Source organism: Crocuta crocuta, unplaced genomic scaffold, assembly GCF_008692635.1.
Source record: "Crocuta crocuta isolate KB4526 unplaced genomic scaffold, BGI_CrCroc_1.0 scaffold517, whole genome shotgun sequence".
Classification (NCBI taxonomy): Eukaryota; Metazoa; Chordata; class Mammalia; order Carnivora; family Hyaenidae; genus Crocuta; species Crocuta crocuta.
In genome coordinates, this window is record NW_027529607.1 from 1,827,069 (window position 1) to 1,836,371 (window position 9,303).

A 9,303-nucleotide genomic window follows, 5' to 3' on the forward strand; every position below is an offset into this window, starting at 1 on the left:
GAATATACCATGTAATCTGCAAATAGCAAAACTTTGACTTCTTCCTTTTATTTCTTTTTGTTATAAGATTTGAGGCTGGGACTTCCCATATCATGCTGAACAACAGTGATGAGAGTGGACATCTCTGTCGTGTTCCTGACCTTGGGGAAAAGCTCTCAGCTTTTTTGCCATTGTGGATGATATTAGTCGTGGGTCTTTTGTATATGGCTTTTATGATTGAGGAATGTTCCTTCTATCCCTACTTTCTTAAGGATGCTGTATTTTGTCAGATGCTTTTTCAGCATCTATTTAGAGGATCATATGGTTCCTTTCCTTTCTCTTATTAATGTAGTGTATCACATTGATTGATTTGCAGATATTGATCCACCCCTGTAGCCCAGGAATAAATCCCACTTGATTGTGGTGAATAATTCTTTTAAAGTACTATTGGATTCAATTTGTTAATATCTTGTTGAGAATTTTGGCATCCACATTCATCAGAGATATTGGTCTGTAATTATCCATTTTAGTGGTGTTTTTGTCTGGTTTGGGAAACAAGGTAATGCTGACCTCAATAGAAATAATTTGGATGCTTTCTTTCCATTTCTATTTTTTTTAACAGTTTCAGAAGAATAAGTATTAATTCTTCTTTAAATGTTTGGTAGAATTCCCCTGGGAAGCCATCTGGCCTTGGACTTTCTGTTGGGAGAACTTTGATTACTGATTCCATTTCTTTGCTGGTTATCAATCTGTTCAAATGTTTCTATTTCTTCCTGTTTCAGTTTTGGTAGTTATATGTTTCTAGGATTTATTCGTTTCTCCCAGATTGCCCAGTTTGTTGACACAGAATTGCTCATAATAGTCTCTTATAATTGTTTGTATTTCTGCAGTGGTAGTAGTGATCTCTCTTCTTTCATTCTTTTATACTTGGGTGTTTTTCTTTTCTTTTTGATAAGTCTGGTTATGGGGTTATCAATTTTGTTAATTCCTTCAAGGAACCAGCTCCTAGTTTTGTTGATCTGTTCTGTTAAGATTGTGTGTGTGTGTGTGTGTGTGTGTGTGTTTCTTTGGTTTGGTTTGATTTGATTTGGTTTGGTTTCCATATCATTTATTTCTGCCCTAATCTTTACTTTTTCCTTTCTTTTGCTGGCTTGGGGCTTTATTTGCTGTTCTTTCTCAAGCTCCTTTAAGGTGTAGGGTTAGATTGTGTATTTGAGATATTTCTTGCTTCCTAACAAGACTTCCCTCTTAGGACCACTTTTGCTGAATCCCAAAGGTTTTGGACTGTTGTCTTTTCATATTCATTTGCCTCCATGTATTTTCTTATTTCCTGGTTTACCAATTCACTTCTTAGTAGGATGTTCTTTTTTTTTTTTTTACATTAAAAAAATGTTTATTTCATAGGGGAGGGAAGGCAGAGAGGGAGACACAGAGTCCAGAAGCCAGCTCTAGGCTCTGCAAAGCCGGCTCCAGGCTCTGAGCTGTGAGCACAGAGCCCAATGAACTGCAGTCTGTTAGATCATGACCTGAGCTGAAGTCAGATGCTTAATGGGCTGAGTCATGTAGGTGCCCCTCCTTAGTAGGATGTTGTTTAACCTCCATGTATTTATGGTCATTCCAAATTTTTTCTTGTAGTTGACTTCTAGTATTATAGCATTGTGGTCTGAAGATATACATGGTATTATCTCAATCATTTTGTACTGGTTGAGGCCTGATTTGTGTCCCAGTACATGAGTTATTTTGGAGAATGTTCCATAAGCACACAAAAAGAATGTGTATTTTGCTTCATTATGATAAAATGATCTAAACATATCTGTTAAAGACATCTGTTCCAGTGTGTCATTCAAAGCTATTGTTTCCTTGTTGATATTTTGCTTATATGATCTGTCTGTTGATGTAAGTGGAGCATTAAAGCCCCCTACTATTATTGTATTATATCAATGAGTTTCTTTAAGTTAGTTATTAGTTGGCTTTATATATTTGGCAGTCTACAAGTTGGGGGCATAAATATTTATAATTGTCAGACATTGTTGTATAGACCCTTTAATTATGATATAGTGTCCTTCTTCATCTCTTGTTTCAGTGTTTGGTTTAAAATCTAGTTTCCCTGATACACATATGGCTACTCCAGCTTTCCTTTGATATCCTTAGCATGATAAATTATTTTCTATCCCCTCATTTTCAATCTGGAGGTTTTTGGGTATAAAATGACCTCTTGAAAAAGCATATCAAGGTTATTATTCTTCTAATCCATTCTGATACCTTATGTCTTTTGATTGGCACATTTAGTCCATTTACCTTTATAGTAGTTATTGATATATATGAATTTAGTGCCATTGTACTACCTGTAAAATCACTGTTCCTGTAGATTGTGTCTGTTCCTGTCTAGTCTTTGTCACTTTTGGCCTCACTTTCTGGCATAAGGGGTCCCTTTAATAATTCTTGCAGAGCTGGTTTAGTGTTCATGAACTCCTTTGCATCCATTATGATATTCCTCTATCAGCCAGCACTCCTCAACTAGGCAACATATGCTAATAATTGTGATTAAATTCATAGAAGTACTTAAGCCAGTAATGAATTGGTTCATTTGTTGAAATATAAAAGAAAATCAAAGTTGAGTTAATTTTTGTTTTTAATATATCCACTCAATGAGACAATGTATGTGCTTTATTCTACTTCTTTTAGTTCTGTTGATAGATTGCTTGAATAATGCAGTAAAATACAGAAGCCACAAACAAAAAATATAATGGATTCTGTATAGACAGTGATTAGTTTCAATAATTAAAGATTATATCCAATTAAATGGTGGGGCAGCCAAGTCATAAATTTTATTATTGCTGTTAGTGTTGGTTCTTACTGTATACTGTTAAATAAGATTTAGTAAATAAGATCAACATACATTTGAATTGAGAAGTGATTTGTCAGAAATTGTTTTTTCTGGGTGAACAGAAATAGATATTTATTGGAACTGTAGAAATGGTAAAAATCAGCGGCTTAAAGTCAGGCATATTTAAGGAGTTCATTATTTCTACTCAAGTACTCATTAAGTATAGTTGGAAATGAACATTTAATGATTTTAGTTAAACATTAGAGTAAAAAGGTGTACTCTCAAATGATAAAATCTGTCTTTTCCTTTACTAGGAGTTAAACTATAGGTAATAGAAAAGAAAAATTACTTGTTATAAAGTTTAGCTCTTGAGATTGGCAAGTAATAAAATATGCTGATTTAGAATTATTTGCTAGAACAATGGCATCTGTATATCTACAGTTGCAGTAATTTTAGAGCTTTTCTGACTGCTATTGAATGTTTCAAATGTGCTATAATAAATTAAACATTCATGTTTATGCGTAATTCACAAAGTTATTTTATTCCACTTTGTAATAAATATATCTTGAAAATACAAATCTTTACAGGTAATTTATGTAAAACTCCAAGAATTGAATTTTTAATTCATATAAGACATTATAGCAGTGTAAAATATATTATAGAAGATAATATTAAAAAGTAAAATAACTATAAAATCATTAATTATATATTTTTTAAATCCTTAAAATACTTCAAAAACATTATTTATGTAAGTGAAAATAAAAAAATCACATTTCAAAAAAAATTCATACATTAGCACCTGAAGTTTATGCTATTATAATTAATGAAAAAATGTGCTAAGTATACCTTTGTGAGTTTTGCACAATGAATTTTGATAATATAACCCATTTGAGAAATAATATTTTATGAACTTATTTGTCTTATAAATACACTTTTATGAAATTTTATACTCATATGTTTTGTGGTTCTTACTTACATGCTCAAATGTTTTTCCTATAATTTATCTTTTTTTCCTAATTTCCAATTATTCTTAATTTCTAAATACATGTCAAGAAAAATAATAAAGAGTAGTAGACATGACTAAGTGTGACCAGCATGTTCACACAACATACAGATGACAGTTCAATGATTATTTAAGCTTCATATTCCAAAATGATAATGTGTAGATTAAATTTGCTTCTAAGCAATTAAATAAGATATCATATGTAAGCTATCAGAGTTGCAATCTAATAATAGTTCTGTTATGAATGTTAGTTTTATCTTTTTATTTCTGGGTAGAAATTATCTGAACATTTTGTGAAATGATTCAAGAAATGTACTGTCCTAATTTATTGCTACCCATTCCGTGGGCATACAAAAAACATGGTAAGTGACCCCAGCATTTGGGAATCTCTGTCTAAGAAAACCAGTGAAAAAAATATTACAAGCAATGGGTCCATAGTTAAACAGACAGGATACATACTTCCCATGTTAAAATTATTGTTTTAGTTATAAAACCTCTTCATTTAAGGATCGAAATAATATTGGCTTGAGTTAAATTAAGCTTACCCTTGTTTTTTTTATATATGTATATAATGTGTATATATATCTATATCTATCTATCTATCTATATATATATCTTCCAATGTTACCTCCAAACTTGAGTAGATTACAGTTTCTTGTTCCTGCCCATAAATTCGTAGTTTCTTTTTCACTTAGGCATTCCAAGAAACAGTTAGTCTTTCACACATATATCTTTAATATATCTGAAGAATTCTAATAGTGAGGTAAAAAATAAAATACATCAGAAAAACACTAGGTTTGAGGCTTGACAATGCATTTATTCTGACCATGTGTTAGTGTATGTATATATGTTTGTTTTCTTTTTATATTTGAATGTTATCTTTGGTTTTCCCAAGTATACACATGGTAATTTTGTGATCTTGTGCCCTTAATAAAAAGAAGTAAAGACAAAACTGCCACAATCATCATCCAATCTTAGTGTGAGCAAATTAGTTTCTAGTGATCACCCATGAGAGGCAAACATCTTCTTCCAGAACACTGGGGTTCCATTTCTGTTACCACTTCTGGTACAGCAAATGACACTTCGGTGCCTGATAGAGCTTATTTGCCTCTTAGGTATACCACGCTCACTGAAGCATTACACAATAATATTAACTTGGATTGTAAATTCAATGAACCAGTGGACATGATCCCCAGTTCTATGCTATGCATAGCACCTAATTCACTGTAGGAAACTGTTTTCAGTTTGAATATTATTCAAGAAAAATAATTATAAGAACAAAAGTAGAAAATTATGAGCAATAACATTAAAAATTAAGGTATATTTTAGTTTTTCTTATCAATTGCATATCTGCTACTTCTAAATTTTCACTTTCCTAGAATCTAGTTCTATACAACTAGTTTATTATTTTTCTTTAAGCATGCATTCCCCTCCCTGCCTTTTTTAACTTGGTAGTTGTTTTATTTTGTTTTTATATTTTATACTGATGATCTCACACTCTCTATAGCTGATTTTGCTTGCAAGCTTCCTCACTTTTCTTTGTAGTCACAAGAAAGGAATGTAGCAAGAAACCAAAATAAGAAAAATAATTAATACTATAAAAGTTAGTTTTTATCTCATAATCTTAACTTATATACCCCTTTGCAACTTCAACTAGAAAAGAAATTATAGTACTGGGATTTATTTATGTTCTCCAAACAGGACAATATATTTACAGAAAATTTATGTCACATTTTAACTCTTGTCTCTGTATCTGTATAAAATATGTTAAAATAAAAGAAGAAACACTCACACACACAAATAAAAGATCAGAAACACCAATAAGTTCAGAATTTTTATTTTTTTGAAAAACAATATGTCTGTAAAATGACTACAGTTAAGCTAACACAATGTTAACAACATAATTATATGTGTATGTGTATGTTTTGAAGATAGTAATTAAGATAATACAGTAGAGAACATTTTTAAAAATCATTACAGCTCAGTTTGGAAAAAGAAGATATTGTTTACCAGCTTTTTACCTTCACCTACTCAGCTATCTTGGGTCCAGCTTGAGGCTGAAGAAAAGGCAAGATCTCAACAGACCTCTCTGGTCTCTCAAAGAGAATCTCCCCCATATGAGCATCAGAGAAACTGGATACTGCAATTATTACAGGATTTTGTAGTGGGAGGTAATTTTCCAGGGATCTATGTTGCCCAGTATCCACTAGATACAGATGAAAGAAAAAAAAATGTCAAATGAACAGGCTGTTCAGATAAACCCTGAAGGAAATCTCAATATAATGCAATTTCTCAGCAAGAACAGTCAAATTACAAAGTCAGTTATGGTAAGTAAAGTGACCTGGTTCCCAAAGAAGCCAAGAATGCAGATGACCCAGACCTGCAGACCCAGATCTGATGAAGAAGCCATGAAAGAGATACCAGAAAAGACAAGGGTAGCCCTAGAAAAATCTGCATCATAGAAGGTTGCTGCAGCCATGACAATTTGAGCTGCTGATAAACTAGCTCTTGTTCAGTATATTTCATACTCACCATCTCAGTCAAGAATGACTTTCGACTCTGGAGCTAAACAGAAAGTTATTCGGATGGTGGGAATGCAGAAAGATCCAGTGGAACCTCCAAGGTTCAAGATTAATAAGAAAATTCCCCAAAGACCACCTCCTCCTGCACCTGTTATGTATCCTCCATTAGCCAAAAGATGACCATGAAGGGGCAATAAGAATGGAAGTCCCCTTCTTGTATTTCAAACTGGAAAAATGCAAAGGATTGTATAATTCCATTAGACAAACATCTGACTGTTAACAGGAAGAGGCTTGCAGACATTTCACATCAATGAGAACATTGCCAAGCCGGGGAAGCTCTCAATATTGCTGATCAGAAGGTTCATGAAAGTGTAAAAATGCTTGCTCAAGTAGAGAAGAAGATGGCTCAAAAAGAAAAGAAGAAAATGAAGAGAAACTTAGAGAAACAGCCTAGAAAGCCAGTCAGAGAAGAGTTGGGATCAAAACCCACGTGGAAAAAGAAGATGGGGAGGCACATGAGAGGGATGAAATCTGGCATGGCAGGCAAAAAGACAGACAGCATGACTGGAATCTTTGCAGGGAAGCTCCTAATAAGAGGTCAAAAGTACAGAGAAAAGAAAACTGAGGTATCAGTGAAGTCATTGCTCTTCATGTGCCCAATCCTCAGATGTCCAATAAAGTTCAGTACGACCAAAATCTTTTCAACAAATCCAAGAGTGTGAACAGTGGTTTTGTAGGTGGAAAAGATGAAATTTACAAAGCTTCTGATCAAGTCTGTAGAGTGCCAAAGATAATGGTCCTTAATATTTACAGGCCCAGTAAAAATCTGGACAAAGACAGGTATGATGATGACCTAGAAGCCAGAATAAAGACAAACAGAGTTGTTCCCGAGAAGGACTTTTCTGGCTCAGTACATAGGCAAAGAAGCCTAGAAGAATCAGTTCAGTTTGAGGAAGGCCTTTTTTATTTGACCATGTTTTTGGAACAAGTCAAACAGCAAAGTGGCCCTAAAAGACCCTCAGATAGCAACCATATCAAAGAACATGAGCCTTGAAAGCAAAAAGAGGAAGAAGGAGTAGTTACACCTTTCTCCAAAGTGAATGATCTTTTAGGGTACCTGGGAGGCTTCGTTGGTTGAGTGTTCAACTTTTGATTTTGGTTCAGGTCATGATCCCAGGGTTGTATGATACAGCCCTGTATCGAGTTCTGTGCTGGGCATGGAGCCTACTTAAAATTCTCTCCCTCTCTTTCTCTCTCTCTCTCTCTCTCTCTCTCCCTCCTCTCTCCTTCCATTTTTCCTTCCTTCCCTCCCTCTGCACCTCTCACTGACTCTTGTGCTCTCTCTCTCTCTCTCTCAAATTAAAAAAAAAAAACGTATATCTCTCTCTCTCAAATTAAAAAAAAAAAAACGTATATGAAGTTTTATCCATAACCCTAATGATACAAGTGAGATAGGGAAACACTTTGTAAACGGCCAGAATAAAAACCAAGTCTACATGTCAGACCTCAACACTACTTTTTATTACAAGAGGAAGAGGGGGGGGGGGGGANATTTAACTTATTTTAAAAAGAGGGTTGTGTTTGTGCTTCTACCTTTTAGCACTTATAAAACATACTGCCCCATGCATGAAATTAAGACCACTTCTTTTTATGTGACGTTAGTGCTTTGGGGTTAATGTTTTGTGTAAGAATGACTGCTGATGAATAAAATTGCCCCGACCACAGTGAGTGAAAGAATATCCATGCACATACTGGACCTATCCTGACAAAAGACATTTGCCCCTATTATGCTGTGTAATTTGGAATGGGGAAAGTCAGCTCTTGCTTGGTGCAGTGATTTGTTTTAAATGAAAACATTTAGACAATAAAAATAAAAACAAAATAAAATCACTACAGATTTGCTTAAGCTACTCTTGGGGAAACTTAATGTTAGAGAATATTATATATCTATGGCCTAGCATAACTCACAATGCTACAATCTTTTTAATGCCTCCCAAAAATGATTGTGCAATACTGACAGCCCATTTCTTCATGAGATCATCCTGAATGTGGGCCACTTAGGTGGAACTTTGCAGAAGCTTAGCAAGACAATTTGGAAATGAAGCTGAAAGTAATCATTAGAAATATAAAAATCATTTCTTTGAAGTTGAATGGAGGGGGATAAAAAGACGTTAAGAATCAGTACAGAAATGAAAAAGAAGAAATGAGAATGGATATTTAGACACAAAGGGAAGAGAAGAAGGAAAGAAACAGGAAAAAAGAAGGCAAAGGAAAGGATTTAGTACACAGCTATCCTTAATTCCCTTTGAAGTATAATTCTCACGTCTTAACACAGTTGGCTTCCACATCTTAATCGATAATAGCTCATCTTGTGTTAGAAGGTCTTCCTTACATTTATTGAAATGCACAAACTCTCCTCCTGGAGGCTTGTTTTCCTATAACACCTTGCTACCTCATGTGGAGTCTTTAGACCATCAATGGTAACGTCAACAGGGAGCTTGTTGGAAATGCAGACACTCAAGCCCTTCCCTGGGCTTATTGAATCAGAATCTGCAATGTGACAAGACCCTAAGTAATTTGTAAGACACAAAATACTTAAGAAGCACCACATGTTATATATTATTAGATTTTAAATATAAGAGCACTTTAAAATATATGAAATTTCAAACCAGAATGATTAAGTATGGAAGCGATCTTTCAGTGTTTGGATGAATTTTACACTGGGAATTTAGGACTGTAGCAGGACAGCAGAGAGGCTGCAGAACTAAGCGAGCACGGGGATGTAGGACAGACTGTTGGAGGCTGATTGAAATGTTTTGGCAAAGGTGGCAGTAACAGTATAACACATGGTTCCATCTGAAAAGCTTTGAAACAAAACTTAATCAAGATTTTACTGGAGATGTAGACAGTCACTCATTACCCTGAATCTCTTGTGTGTCATGTAGGAGTATTGGGGCCATAGAAATATTTTG

The 9,303-nt window shown here is 34.2% G+C and overlaps 1 pseudogene; it reads left to right on the forward strand.

Moving 5' to 3' along the window:
- LOC144229824 (SNW domain-containing protein 1-like) overlaps positions 1-8,613 on the forward strand; it is a 115,816-nt pseudogene extending 107,203 nt beyond the window's left edge.
- Positions 8,614-9,303: the final 690 nt, after the last annotated feature.